Source organism: Acinonyx jubatus, chromosome E2 (assembly GCF_027475565.1).
Source record: "Acinonyx jubatus isolate Ajub_Pintada_27869175 chromosome E2, VMU_Ajub_asm_v1.0, whole genome shotgun sequence".
NCBI classification, from domain to species: Eukaryota; Metazoa; Chordata; class Mammalia; order Carnivora; family Felidae; genus Acinonyx; species Acinonyx jubatus.
Window position 1 is genome coordinate 172,485 of NC_069396.1, and position 15,645 is coordinate 188,129.

Genomic DNA, 15,645 nt, shown 5'->3' on the forward strand with positions numbered 1-15,645 from the left:
TATTATTAGTGAAGGAGATGGGACTTTTAGTTGCAAGTGACAGCAGTTCAGCTCACAGTCTGGGATCACTTACATCTAAAGGTGCTGCTCATCCAGGAGCTGAGACACCATTGTTGGGCTTCCTCCTCTCCTCTGTCTGATTGTCTCTGGTTCTGCTGGGGTGTTGGTTTCCCTCTCCCGCCACAATCCACAGTAATGACAAAGACTCTCTCACCATACTGAGAGTCTAATGGGAGGACTACAGTTGGGTCTCATGCCCAACCCATGAAACTATAACCCCAAACAGGATGGGGACCCATGACCAGTTAGACCGGGGCCACCTGCCTACGCCCAGGCAGGGTGGGCCCATCATCTCACAGAACCTCGGGGCTGGGTGGGAACGGCACCCTGGCGAAAGGATGGGGCTGAACAGACAGAATCAGCACAGGTGTCGCTGTGTTAGAGCCACAGGTGAACGTGCAATCACAGTGCATCCTTTGGGGGCATGGCTTGCTGCCGTAATAAAGAGACCTGAAATGTAGTGGCTTAACGAAGGTGGACACCTGTTTACTTCTATCATAACATTGCCAGAGGTGGACAGGCCGGCCCTGGGCAGCATGGCATCTGCAGGGAGGAAGGGCATGCTCACAGATTCAGTGGGACTGGAAGTGGCACACATCAGCTCTGTCACATATCATTGACCAGAACTTAGTCACGGGGCGCTTGCAGCTGCAAGGGAAGCTGGGACGTGCAGTCGCCAGCTGAGTGACCACAGGCCCAGCTATAAGTGTACTACATTAAGGAAGGGGAAATAGACAGGAGTGCCAAGTTAGGAACTCCCCCCAACACTCTAGTGTAATTGGCGCTGTAATAAACGTACGTGGAAAACTACTCACCCGCCAGAATTCTAGAGTTGACAATACCGCGTGCTGGGGAGGATGTGGAGCAGCTGGTGGGGGCATGAAACGGTACAGCTGCTTTGGAAATCGGTTCGGCAGCACCACTCAAGGCAGACAGGCACACGCTCTCTAACCTGCCAGTCCCTCTTCTGGGTGTAGACCCCTCAAAATCAGGGCACATGTTCAACCAAAGGCATGTACAAGAATGCTCCTAGGAGCTTTATTATAACCTCAAATTAAGAACCATCCAAGTGGACAAAGGTAGAAAGGCAAAGGAATCCCGGTGCATTCGTGGTAGAACACCACTCAGCAGCAGAAAAGGAAGGGTCCACGCCAGGAAACAGATGAATCTCTGAGACAGGGTTCTGAGGGTCAGGAGTCCCACAAAAAAGCACGCAGTCTGTATGTTCTGTTTATCAAGTCTGGTTAGAGACCCTGCCCTGCTTGGAGCATTCCTGGTGGGCAGAGGTGGCTGGCAGCCGGTGCTGTGCCCCTGACACCCCAGGGCTCAGGTTTCCCCACTACCAACATGCAGGCAGGGTGTTCTGGCCTCCTTGTCCAGACAGGTGATTGTCCAAACAGGGGCAGGTGACTTTGGCAAGGGGTGGGGGACCCCTATTTTCATGTGTCCTGGCTAATAGGGCAGGTTAGCACTTCCCTCCAGGGGAAGCTGCCAGATGCTTGACGGGTAGCCCCACCACTTACACTCATATCTGCACTAGGCTTCTGCTGCTGGGTCCTGGCCAGTGTGCTGGGGCTGAAGCCCGAGGAGATGCTCCTGGCATTTCCCAAATGTATATGGTGACAGAAGATTTCACAATTCTGGTGGGAGAAACATACCAGCCTGGGAGACCCTGTTGACAGGTGCAGCTGAGTCTCAGACACATCAGCACAGTGTTCTGATCCAGATTAGCTGGAAGTCCCAAGTGCGGGCTGATCCCCATTTGGGGGAGCTCCCGGAGAAGCTGTCCTTGCAGCTGGCCCTGCCTGCATCCACCTGGCCTCATCTTATCTGCTGCAGAGGGTCTACAAGACCACTGCTGCCTCAGCAGGATTTTGTTGGGTGGAGACTGGGCACGAACTCTTTGAATCGCTTTTGTTTCCAAGACAAAGTGTGGGACGCATGATTCAAACAATGGACTACCGTTGGCTTTGTTGCTCACATTTTCATGTTCTTCCTCTCTAATCCAAAAAGAATCGAGATTTAACCTTATTTAGGAGCTCTGAACATAACATTCCTTGCCTGAAATAAGAAGCCATATCTGGGACCCTCCCCACCCAACTCGACACTCATGGAAGACACCGCCCTCTTCCTACTCAGTGTCTCCTCACTTCGTTACCTGACAAAAGAACACAATTCTGCATTTAGGTAGCAGGCAGAAGGCCCATGAGCTCCGAGGAGAGAAAGGTCCCACATCCCTTGGTCTAAACTAGTTACAGCAATAATGACCATTTCCTATGTCATCGATTATTCAAGGGGGTTAATGGGACCCTGCAACTCAAAATATGATAATAATAATAATAATAATAATAATAAGCTGGAGACCATATAGGCTTTTCCCCACGCCCCTTCCTTCCGGCACAGGAAGTTGGTGTCCTATCTGTATCTCTGGTGGATATTTCATAAATAGGAGGAGCCCACATGAGGTTTCAGGATCTTCATGTTGGGAATGGAATTGGAAGGTCAGGACATGACTGGCTAGGGAGCATCGTTCAGCTACTATCCCAGGTCTGAATACGTCTTCGGTGACACCACTAAGTGCACTTACAGTAAGAGTCCCTCTGGCATAGACTTTCTCATAAACTTTACAGGAACCCTAACCCTCAAACCTGAACATTAACCCTAACCATACACATAGCCCTAACACGAACACTAATCCTAACTTTACGGCTTTACACCTAGCCGGAACCCTAAACCCAAAAGCCTTCTGAAATCCCAAACCCTAACTTTAACCCTAACTGTAACTCTATGTCTAACCCTAACACTAACCCCAACCCCGACCCCAACCCCGAACCTGACCCTGACCTGACCTTAACCCTAACCCCTAACCCTAATCCTAAACCTAACCCTAAACCTAACTAGAGATGATAAAAGGATCAGGGTTGGGTGGTTGAAGTATTTGATGATATTCGAGTGATTTTTACCTGCCAAAATGCATTTGTCAAAACCCAAACATTTTTACATCACAAAGGGTAAACCATAACCCACTAAACTTAAGTTATTTAGAATGTAGTATTGTCACAGGATGTTAGGGCCCAAGGGCAGGCTGCCCCAAATGTGCCACTTTGGCACATAGATCATATAAATAAAAGTTACTTAAGAGATAGCCAACGTAAGAGGAACACTCAGACCCCATCTGTCCCCCTGGAAGCATGACATCAATCTCCATGTGAAGATCTCCCTGTACCAGGTGGTAAAGAGATTCCCACATCACCAGAGATGGGAAATTTAGAGCCCAGAAAGCTGTATAAACAACCCTTGTTACTTTTTACTAAGTTACTACCACAGCCCAATTTCTGTTTAGACTTCCTTACTCTCTCTCAAGGTTAAGTTTTCTTTGTCCTGTGAATTCATCACAGGTTTACTTTCTCTTTGTCCACAAAGTATAAAAACTGCCTGCCTTTGTTATTTCTTTGGGTCTCAATTTCATTATGGGACCCCCATGTGCACCTTGATTTTTTTCCCCTTTCAATCTGTCTCATGTCAATATAATTCTTAGTCCAGCTGGAAGAATCTTGCAGGAGGAAAATTTCTTCCTCCCCTTCAATGGAGTACAGAATGTGACAATTAATCTAACTGTATTAGGAACGTATGAAAAAAAAAACTGTAGTTTTGCTCATGGTTACGTAGCAAAACATGCTGACCTAAGTAACTTTGGAAGTGAATGGAATCTGTGAACAAAAGGGAAAATGTACTGTACATAAGCAGTGGACTCTATTTCATAAAGTTCTTTCCCTCGGGGTGGCAGCTAACAGTTCTGAAAACACCACATCTGCGATCTGGAATGGAGCGATGAATTACATAAATGGCAGATGATGGGAGCCAGGTTTCTCACTACTGGAGTGGGAAGTTACAGACCAGCAAAGGGAGAAGATCACAATGTGCATGTGATGAGATATGGTTAGAGACATCACCAGACATCACCAGGTTAGAGACATCAGTGAAAACTGATCTTTAGCTTAATATAGATACAGACAGTTCCACATAGAAACGTTTATAATTAGGTATATATACCTAGGTTGGAATATATGCATATATTTCCTTGCATTGTCCACTGAGCACATTTAGATCCCATATTTAAGTTTTTTAATACATTCTCTAATGAAAGGAACCAGGGATCCTTGAAGAAATTGCTGACACCAGGACTGACATTAAATATAGGAGCCAGTATCAGAAAGTAAGAAAGTACCAAGAAAAACCCCACATGAAATATGTCAAAGGAAAACAGAAGCCAATGGAAAGTACTCTCAATGGCCAAGGAGAAATGAACCAGCCACCAAACACTGTAGTGCTGGAGTATAACCAACAGACTAAAATGACTACCCAGCTGTCCTCACTGTAAAAAATAAATAGATGGTAGATAGATAGTTAAAAATGAAACTGCAGTCCCAAAAGTGGAGTCACTTCAGAGTTCAGAGGGTTCAGAGACCCAGCAAAGCAAGACTTACTACCTAACCTAACTGCAGTTTCACACACACACGCCCCAGATAACCTTTAACCAGTCAACCTGGAAAATGTACTGAATGGCCCCTTCTGGTCCCCTTGGAAGGGTGACCTTGCCTAAAACAACGCATCTTCTGCTAGTAACCTCCTTTTTTTCAATTCCCTCTCTGCCTTTAAAAACCTTTCCTTCCTTACAGCTCAAAGAGCTCCTTTCTGTTTACTAGATGGGATGCTGCCTGCTTCATTAATTGTTCCAATGGGATCTTTTAAATTACTTGGTTACATTTTTAACAGATTACATAGTTTTTTAAAAAAAAAATGGGTTGAATAAGAGACTCTTAAACTGAGAATAAACTGAGGGTTGATGGGGGGTGGGAGGGAGGGGAGGGTGGGTGATGGGTATTGAGGAGGGCACCTGTTGGGATGAACAGTGGGTGTTGTATGGAAACCAATTTGACAATACATTTCATATTTTTTAAAAAATGGGTTGAATAGACCTCTCCTATCAAATTCCACATAATAGATGTACACACTCAGCCATCCATCAAGGAGGTGGAGCTAACTCCCCTCTCCTACACTGTGGGCTCCGCATAGTGTATTCCTGCTCAAGAAGACACATCATATGCACATGGGAAAGAGTAATTCACAGTGGGGAAGCATGACAAGCACTGCCTCAGCCAGGCGACCAAAGTGAACACAGAAAGTGATAAGTAGCCTCCAGAGCATGTTCCTTTAATATGCAGTGATGACAGAGCACTTTACCTCTGTGATCTGCTTCCTCAAAACCCATAACCCCAATCTAATCATGAGGCAAACACCCAGTAAATCCCACTGAGGATTACCTGACCAGTCCTCCTCAACACTGCCAAGGTCATTGAAGCAAGACAAGTCTGAGGGACTGTCGCAGCCATGTGAGCCATAAAGAGCCTCAAGGGATGTGGTGGATACATGTCATGTGGTGCCCAGCAGGCAACACTGGAGCAGGAAAAAGTAGAACAGAGGGAACCTGAATAAAGTATGAGTTTTAGTAAATAATAACCTATCAAAGCACCTGGGTGGCTCAGTTGGTTAAGCATCTGACTCTTGGTCATGATCTCATGGCTAGTGGGTTTGAGCCCCGTTGTCAGGCTATGCACTGGCAGCTGAGAGCCTCCTTGGGACTCTCCCTCTCCCCTCCCCCATGATCTCTCTCTCTCTTTCTCTCAAAAATAAACCTTATAACATATTAATATTTGTTCATTAATTGTGACAATTCTGTAGAAAAATAGAAAAAGTCAAAACTAAAGATCAAATAAGAGAAACCTACTGCATCAGACTGGAAAGCTAGAGATGAGTGGCTTCCTAGTAAAAACACACATTAACAAAATGTACCCTAAAATAAGGAAAATACAAACAGACCGATTGCTCATCCAGAGCCTCCTCCTCCTGATGGTCCTCCTCTCATTGTTCTGGGGGTTTTCCTTTCCCAGGACAGAGAACGAACAGGGATAAAGAGCTGTTCTGGAGCTCCCCTGAGACCTGACCCCACCCACTGTCTTTGTCTCCCCCAACCATGGCCCGCCCAGTGAGGATACCATGCACAGGGAGTCTCCGGAATTATTGGTTCTGATGAGTCAGCCAGCACTTTTTAGATGGCACGGGACTGGACACACTTACTAAAGTAAAACAAGTTAATATTTTTCAATGGTAGAAATAAATGAATACTTGCAAGAAGCAAGTTAAGAGTGGGTTTGAACCTGACTGGTCCAGGGGCTCGTACTCTCCCAGTATGACCTGGACCCTCTCCAATACTCCATCCTGCTAAGTGCCTTTGGGGCAGCCCCACTCACAGGCACAGTCTCTCTCACTGTATCTGGGGCCTCCAGCAACTCCAGGCTGACACCCACTCACTGTCCATTCTCCTGGGAAAAGTTTCTCTTTCTCTTGGGTTCCATGAAAAGTCATGGCTTTAAGTGCCTTTGGCCTGGCTTGGGTCACATTCTCATCCTTGGAGCCATCAGAGGGTAGAGCACGGGGTTGGCTGCATTGGTTATATGCCCGTCTTTGAGGTACGTGGGATGTGGGATCTGCCCTCTGGAGCGGTTTGGATGGGAAGTGAGTGAAATGCAGTTCCCAAAGGTAAGCGGAGGTGCTGAACCTGGGCATGAGAACAGATGAAGCGTTCAGAAAACAGCAGATTCCGCATCACTGGTGGCCGAATGTGCAGCTGTGGAACCCGCCGTGCCCAAGGAAGGAAGGGGTTCACTCAGGGCTGGGGCTGCAGCTGCCCATCCAGTGCTCTTGCTGTCCTCTTTCACTTGCTGAAAAAGCAACTTTGCTGTTGGTGGGAAACCCAAGGCTCCTGTATTGGGCATTGGATCCTTGTGCTCAGAGACCGGAGGGCACACAGACCTCACTCATGTCCCTGGGAGGAGGGAGACCAGGAGTCACACCTGCCTCCCGGCCACATTAATTACCCAACCCCAAAGAACAAACTAGCTCATTTTCCAGTCTCTTCTCTCTCCTTTACAAAGAGCAGAGACCAAATGTGAAGATGGTAAGGAAATTATTGCTCAGTGAAACAATGAGAGGCTCAAGAATTATTCCACAACATGGAATCCACACTTTGCAGGCTTTCTGGAGGCCACAGTCCTTGGGTCATGCATGTGGCTCTCTGAGACCATGCAGCGTCAGTGAGAGATACAGTTGGTCCTATATCCTTGACTCCTAATGAGTATGCATGTCAAAGGTTTGCATTACAACTGGGAGGCCAAAGGACTGCAGGGCCAGTCTGCTGTGTGGCTGTAGTGGCCAAGGCCACATTCACATTTGGAGGGTTATCATCTTTCTTGGGAGACTAGAAGTGAGGGAGGAGGCACTTGTCTCAACCACACAAGTGCTGGAAATGAAAACATCTAGTGGGACTGTCTACACTGCCCATGGACTGTTCAATTGCCAGGAACACAGTCCGGGGTTGTCAACACCCAGGCTGGTCTGAGCTTGAAGACTACAGATGCCTGTCTGGGTGGTCAGAGGCCAAGGGTTGCTCTGTCTGAGACCTGACAGTCTACTGCTGATCGCTTGGATAGGACAAAGGACCCAGCCAGTGCTAGTAGGGCCCCACCAGCCTGAAAGAAGGCTGCACGTAGGGGTTGGTAGACCACTGCACCCAGTGCTATATAAATCCACACCTGTCTCCCACGTATCCTCGTGGGTCAGACCTATGCTGGAACCTGGAACTGCCCACGCAGATTGGGGCCAGCAGCACCCTTCCCAGGGAAGGAGGGCAGAAGGAACCTGCAGGAGTTCTGAGGCCCTCCATGCTCTTGACTGAGTTTGGGCTGGATTTGAAACAGACCGTAACCAGCAGACACTTCATTCTTCTATTAGAGCCCAGGATGGGGGTGGGGAGAGTAGAAAACCCATGGTCCAGCTTGATCTCTGCCTCACGGGTGACCCTGGGCAAGTCCTGTGCATCCTGGAGAGATGATGAGGAACAGGAAGGGGACAAGTTATGTTTAACCCTGACCCTAACCCTTAGCCACTAGACCCAGACCCCAACCTTGACCCCTAAACTCCAAACCCTGACTCTAACCTTCTCTGTTTATCTTTACCTTTATCTCACCTTAGTAAACATGTTGAAGGGGCGCCTGGGTGGCTCAGTTGGTTGAGCAGCCGACTTCGGCTCAGGTCACGATCTCGCGGTCCGTGAGTTCGAGCCCCACATCGGGCTCTGTGCTGACAGCTCGGAGCCTGGAGCCTGTTTCGGATTCTGTGTCTCCCCCTCTCTGCCCCTCCCCCGCTCGTGCTGTCTCTCTCTGTCTCAAAAATAAATAAACATTAAAAAAAAAAAAACTTAAAAAAAAAAAAGTAAACATGTTGAAGCTTCTACACGCATTACCATGCTGTGACCACCGTGCGATACATTTAAAACAGAATTTAAATATACAATAGTTGTTTCTACGAGTGCTATTCGCGTACAAACTTCAGAGCTGTTATTTTAAATTTTTTTTTCAACGTTTATTTATTTTGGGGACAGAGAGAGACAGAGCATGAACGGGGGAGGAGCAGAGAGAGAGGGAGACACAGAATCGGAAACAGGCTCCAGGTTCTGAGCCATCAGCCCAGAGCCTGACGCGGGGCTCGAACTCACGGACCGCGAGATCATGACCTGGCTGAAGTCGGACGCTTAACCGACTGTGCCACCCAGGCGCCCCAAGAGCTGTTATTTTAATAAATTCACCATGTAACGAAAATAAAACCATGCTAAATGCACATTTGAAAATGTTTTTGTGCATGCTGCGTGCATGTAATTTGACAGGAGACATGTTTCATTGAATGAATGCTTGACCACAATGTAGTAGAATTAATACAGTATTTAAAGGCACATATGTAAAAAGCAAAACAAAACAAAACAAACTTCAAAACTGCTGCTTTCTGGGAATGTGACAACATTGTTATCACAACGAATGGATGTGTTACCCAAAATGTAACTAATGTACCCCAGTGCATAAGGCTGTGCAAAATTAAATGTTTCCAACACTACTTTCTTATAATCAGGTTTACTAGAGATTTTGTACTATTTGTCAGGTGAAGTTCAGAAAAACTGAGTGACTTTTCAAGGACATGCATCTAATATTCTTGAAAATGGTGACAGAGGCTTTCATTTTTCTCTTAGGTGTATTTCCATTATGAACAAAGTCTCTCCTTTAGCTACACCATTTCTGGGGAATCTAAAATTTAACAACAGTGCTGGGACCAGGTATCTCTGGAGAAGAACAGTAACCCAGTGACACAGTATAACATTTTGACCTATGAGAATTCACCTGCTAGGCTGAAGCTTTGGGAGACAATTGGACACTTTGACCTCATATTCTGGCTGATCAACATGTTTCATTTACATAGGGAAAGCAAGTATGCCATATATATAGCCCAATACTTTTCATTTATTCTTTTAGTAACTTATTTACAGTAAATGTTTGTATATTTTTAAGTAAAAAAAAAATAAAAAAGAAAACACAACATTCCAAATGACACAAAAGAAAAACAAGGCAATGCAGACAGTGCAGAGCCTACTTGGGATGCTCTCTCCCCTCTCTCCCTGCCCCTATCCCTCTTGCACTCTCTCTCTTTCAAAATAAATCAATAAACTTTAAAGAAAAAATTTAGAAATTAGTCCGTGTTAAAAATTCACCTGAACCATCTCATTAGGTTTCCATTTTTTTATTGAAATATAATACACCCTCATGCATTTTTGAAGTTTTATAATATTCCACTACGGAATAGTTAACTGTAATTTAACAAATTGTCTTCTGCTGAACACTTTTTTTCTCAATAAAATCTCTTGCTATTGTAAAAAGTGTGGGTAAAAAAATTTTTTTAACGTACTTCATTTCATAAAAGGGAAGCACAACTATGGTGTAAATCTTGAAAAGTAGAGTTTCTGGATCAAAAATTATGTAGATATTACATCTTGATGGCTATTGTCAAAATGATCTTCATAGAGATTATACCAATACATGCCTTCTCCCAGCTTGCTTCCCCAAACCGCCAATAGTGTCATCTTTTCCAAAATATTTTGAAATTTAGGGGCAGCTGGGCGGCTCAGTCAGTTGATCGGCTCAGGTAATGATCTCACTGTTGGTGAGTTCAAGTCCCACGTTAAGCTCTGTGCTGACAGCTGGGAGCCCGGAGCCTGCTTCGGAGTCTGTGTCTCCCTCTCTCTCTGCTCCTCCCCATTTGCACTCTGTCTGTCTCTCTCACTCAAAAATAAACATTTAAAAAAAAAAAATTTTATTTCCCTTAATGATCATTTCACTGAATATTTGTTGGCCCAAATTCATCACGATTCTCCAGAAAAATAGAACCACTACTACAGATATATGTATATAAGACACATTATTATTACTGTTATTGGCTGTGAGAGCGTCTGGAATTTAATCTCACATTGCGACGGCCAAGAAAAAGGGTTTTGCTCACCTACGCGCCCCGTGCTGGGCCCTGATTCACAGTGGAGGCCCCAGGGACAGCTAGGACAGCTCTTGGGAGGCCAGGTAGGCGGCCAGGGTCACCCAAGCAGTCTCATACAGGGCCACGCCCAGCCCTAGGGCAAGGACCTCCAGCAGGAATGATGGTGTTTGGGAATGATGGGGGTTCAGAGCTGATGGCCAAGAAAGAATTCTTGAGATGTCTTTGATGCAAAAAGGTGATTTTATTAAAGCACCGGGACAGGACCGTGGGCAGAGAGAGCTTCACTAGGATTGTGAAGAGTGACTGTTACATACTATGGAGTCGGGGAAGGTAAAGACCCAAGGGAGGCCTCCAGAAGACTTTCATATGCTAAAGAGGACTCCAAAGATACCTGAGGCCTTGCTATTGTCAAGCTAAGGTTGTTTTCCCTCTAAGCTAAGACCTAAGCAGGGAGTGCCTGGAGAAATGTTATACTCTGTGTCAGCCTCAAGTATTTGCCAATGGCCTGAGGTTATAAAGAAATTTAGTTTTAACTTCAATTTCCTTCTTGCCTTTGTCCCCCACATCACTATGGAGGAGAGGGTGAAGTTGGAGCTCCAAGAGACTGAGTCTACAGGTTTCTGAAGACTAAGCTACTGATAAGATTGCCTTTTTCTTGTAATTTACTAAAACATCTAAACTGATGGAGGCTCGGGTCCTACCTGACTCTGATCTCTATCAGTCAACCATTTGTTTGCCCCTTTCCTTGGTTCTTGGGCAGCCAGAAGTGCCTGAGGAATGTCACACAGATCCCACGGGCGGGGTTGTGGGGTGCCAGACTGCCTTATTCTCCTGCATCACACTGACACCCAACCCTGCAGTCGCCAGGTGGCAGAACTCAGGGAGCTCCAAACTCCCCCAGGACCTGGGCCTGGGGCCACAGGGTCTGCACCTTCCGCTCTGCTCCCCCTATACAATACATAAAATTAACCACCCCAGACCTACTTCTAGATTTTATTTAAATCATATTAATATGACTGTATCCTCACTTGCCAAACTGGACAGTTTTAATATGAATATTTATAAGAAATGTTAATACCTACCCCCGATATGGCAGAAGGCACCAGGACAGATGCAGAGAGCCATTTTGTGAATGGATTGTTTAATAACAGCACGTTACTGTGGAGGAAGAATTGTTAAAAAAAAAAAGAAAAAAAGTCTTTCTTAGCTTTTTAATTGTTGATTCTTTTATTTGTTTTGTTTTGTTTTTTAATGCTTAGTTATTTTTGAGAGACAGAAAAGCACAAGTGGAGGGGCAGAAACAGGGGGACAGAGGATCCGAAGCAGGCTCCATGCTGACGTGGGGCTCAATTCCACAAACCATGAGATCATGAACCCAGACAAAGTCGGAGGCTCTACAGACTGAACTACCCAGGTGCCCCGAATCGTTCTTTCTTTCTTGTGGTTTTGTAAGAATGTAGAAGCATTCCTTCTTTGATAATGTTAAATTTGTAAGTCTCAGATGACACGTGAAACCTTTTTTAAGATTTTTCTCCAAGTTTTGAAAAGCTATTACCCAGGATCATGGTGTAGTAAGACATATTTTTCCTTTAAAAAAATTTGAGTGTGTAAAGAAGCTGTTGTATACCTATGATTTAATAAAATAATTCTAAAGGAAAAAAAGAAATATTAATATCTGACAGGCTAGCCCACCATTTTTAATTATTTTCAAGTTTCCTTGCTATTCGAGTTTATTTTTACACATAACTATTTCATGAGCTTGGAAAATTCCATAAATGACATTGTTATTTTATTGGAATAACATTAAAATTTACATTAACATATGGAGACCTGACATATTTATAACTCTCCGTATTTCTGTTCAAGAACATGGGGCGCCTGGGTGGCTCAGTCAGTTAAGCGTACAGCTTCGGCCCAGGTCATGATATCCCCTTTCGTGGATTCGATCCCTGAGTCAGGCTCTGTGCTAACAGCTCAAAACCTGGAACCTGCTTGGGATTCTGTGTCTCCCTCTCCCTCTGCCCCTCCCCCTGCTCATGTTGTGTGTGTGTCTCTCTCTCTCAAAAAAAAAGGTAAAAAAAAAACCAACACATTATGTTTTTCCATCGACTTCTTTTCTCTCTGTCATTCTTTTGTATTTTTCTTATTTGTTGCCAAGTCTATCTTAGTTTGGGAGGGTTTTTGGTTTTTTTGGTTTTTTTGACAGTGCCTTATTTCTGTTTTCGTTTTGCTATTTAAATGGATCCTTTCACTCCGTAGTATCTTATCCAACAGGAAGAGACCATCTTGCAAGTGGATGCTACTTTGACTACTTTACTACCTCAGCAGGAGGAAGGATGGTTTCTTCACAACAGCCCAGACAAGAGAGACAGTCATAGGTCAGCCAATGAGAAGCCACTACCACTCCCTTTACTCTAGTGAACTTTTTGTTTATCAATACCCTTCCCAAATCCCCCTTCTGTATGCAAGAGTCATCCACTTATTTGTTCTGAAGACTAGTCTGTGGTTTTTCCTGGGCTTGCTAGTCCTGGAGTGCAATTCCCTGCTATTCCAGAATAAAGCCATTTTTGCTGGTAAAATAACTGGCAGTTTTATATTTAAGGTAAACATTGAGCACCTGAAGATCATGCTTTAGCCTTTTTAAAGTCTCTTGTTTTGGGGCGCCTGGGTGGCTCAGTCGGTTAAGTGTCCGACTCTTGATTTCAGCTCGGGTCATGATCTCACCACGGTTTTGTGGGTTCAGGCCCCATGTCTGGGCTCCGGGCTGATGGTGTGGAGCCTGCTTGGGATTCTCTGTCTCCCTCTCTCTCTGTCCCTCCCCCACTTGTGCTGACTCTGTCTCTCTCAAAATAAATAAATAAACTTCAAAATTTTTAATACAATAAAAATTAAAAAAAATAAAGTCTCCTGTTTCGCCTGGGTAGCTCAGTTGGTAAAGCTTCCGAATCTTGATTTCAGCTCAGGTCATGATCTCATAGATCCCTGGGTTGGAACCCCACCCCCACTCCCATCAGGCTCTGGGCTGCCAGCCCTGAGCCTGCTTAGGATTCTCCCTCTCTCTCTCTCTCTCTCTCTCTCTCTCTCTCTCTGCCCCTCCCCCCTCATTCTCACTTCTCTCTCTCAAAATAAATGTTTAAAAAAAAAAAAAAGTCTCGGGGCGCCTGGGTGGCTCAGTCGGTTAAGCGTCCGACTTCGGCTCAGGTCATGATCTCGGTCCGTGAGTTCGAGCCCCGCATCGGGCTCTGTGTCTCTCTCTCTCTCTGCCCCTCCCCTGTTCATGCTCTGTCTCTCTCTGTCTCAAAAATAAATAAACGTTAAAAAAATTAAAAAAAGAAAAGTCTCATGTTTCTTTGAACTGTTATGCCCAGAATTCGTGATCCCCAAAGACCACTAGGGAGCCGAGTCCGATGCAAAAGCAAAGAGCCTTTATTCGAGCTAGCTCGAGCTCAATCCCCTACCTGCACCGACGCAGCGGTGAGATACCAGGGAAAGAGAGCGAGTTTCAAAAGGACAAAGGTTTTATTGGGGCCTAGGGGCAGTTGGTGAGGTAATGGCTGTGGTCTCAGCCGATTGGCTGGGGAAGGGTCCTGGGGAAGGGTCCGAGTCCAGTTAGGCAGGTGAGGGGGGGGTTACTCAAGGGGAGGAGGTGTGGTCAAGGTGAAGGACACAGAACAAGATGGAGTCGGCTGGCGTAGGCCCGCCCTTTCAGAACAGCAAAGCCAACAACAGGGACCACATAGATGCTCCTGCACAAGATCTGCTAGCCACTCTCAGCTGACCAGTCAGGGTAGCAGCAACTCCCAAAACACCTGCAAACACAGAGATGGTCTCCCAGTTTCTAAAAACTCCCCGCTCTTTCACTGTTGCCTCTACTCCCAGCACCATTCTTGCAGGAACCTGAGAGGTCTGTGGGCCCTTAAAGTTCTGGTCTGCCATTACCTTCATGACAGCAGAGGGAGCAGTCCACTTGCCCGGGTGACCTTGCCTGGAGTCTTACATTCCTTCCTTGGAAAGAAGGCCTACTTCATGTACAAGGAAATCATGTTATGTTTCGGTGATCAAAACTTAGTAAGGGTCAGGGATGCCTGGGTGAAGCGTCTGACTTCAGCTCAGGTCATGGTCCCGCCAACTGTGAGTTCAAGCCCCGGGTCGGGCTTTGTGCCAAAAGCTGGGAGCCTGGAGCCTGTTTCAGATTCTGTGTCTCCCTCTCTCTCTGCCCCTCCCGCATTGATGCTCTGTCAAAGAGAAATAAACATTAAAAAAAATTAAAAAAAAAAAAAACACTTGGTAAGGATCGGAAACACTCTTCCCTTTTTATCTTCTGAAAGCCAGTGCCCCCCGCCCCCCCGTGGACCCATTGTCCTGTATTTGATGCCTTATTTTTATGCAAAATACTCGAATTTTTTTCATTTTTTTCTTTGATTTTACTTACGTCTTACTTCTCTTGACTTTTTTAAATATAGAATGCTTCAAAGTTTTGTGTATCATCCTTGCACAGGGGCCATGCTAATCTTCTCGATATTGTTCCAATTGTAGTCTACGTGCTGCCAAGCGAGCACTACTTCTGATGACTTTTGGACCTGCATTATCTAAACACGCCTATTACTCACGAATGCCACTTCTACTTTTCATTAGGAATCCGACCCCCGAGTTGTTTTCTAATATACTTACTATTCCATTTGTTGGGTTTAAATCTTTGAGCCGTAGAGATTTTATTTGGTGTGTCTACACACCGTCTCACCAGACAATACTTAATTACATAGTTGTCCCCTGAATGTAATATGATATTCACTATATACTAACGGGTCATACAGCTCTCGCTAAAAGTGGATTTTACAAGGACGGGGACAGATGGGCCTAGGAGACCCTTCCAGAGCCTGATAAAAGTCTGGTAGAGAAAGAATCTTTTCAGAACATAGGATGCCTTTGTCCACCCTAAAGCCCTGCCGTCAGCTCAACGCTCCAAACTCAGCCTGCGCTGCAGGACGCCCTGCGCAGTCTCCGGCCCTGCGCGTCCTTCACCAAGGACTGCGGGTGAAGGGGGGCGGGTACGGAAGGGAAGTGATGAAAACTACCAGAATGCCCGGGGCGGGAGGAGCCTTCTTGAGAGACACGCGCTGGACTCAGAGCAGCCAATCCCCGCGGGGTGGGGCG

General features: G+C 45.7%; 1 long non-coding RNA gene and 1 other non-coding gene across 2 annotated transcripts; both read right to left on the reverse strand.

Moving 5' to 3' along the window:
• Positions 1–4,914: 4,914 nt before the first annotated feature.
• Positions 4,915–14,747, reverse strand: LOC128313214 (uncharacterized). The gene is made up of 3 exons (XR_008293585.1): positions 14,431–14,747; positions 11,574–11,649; positions 4,915–7,999 (listed from the first exon to the last, which is right to left on the reverse strand). It is a non-coding gene; the product is annotated as an uncharacterized LOC128313214 (long non-coding RNA).
• Positions 14,748–14,944: 197 nt separating this feature from the next.
• On the reverse strand, positions 14,945–15,050 carry LOC113604436 (U6 spliceosomal RNA). Its single transcript, XR_003426379.1, has one exon. It is a non-coding gene; the product is annotated as a U6 spliceosomal RNA (small nuclear RNA).
• Positions 15,051–15,645: the final 595 nt, after the last annotated feature.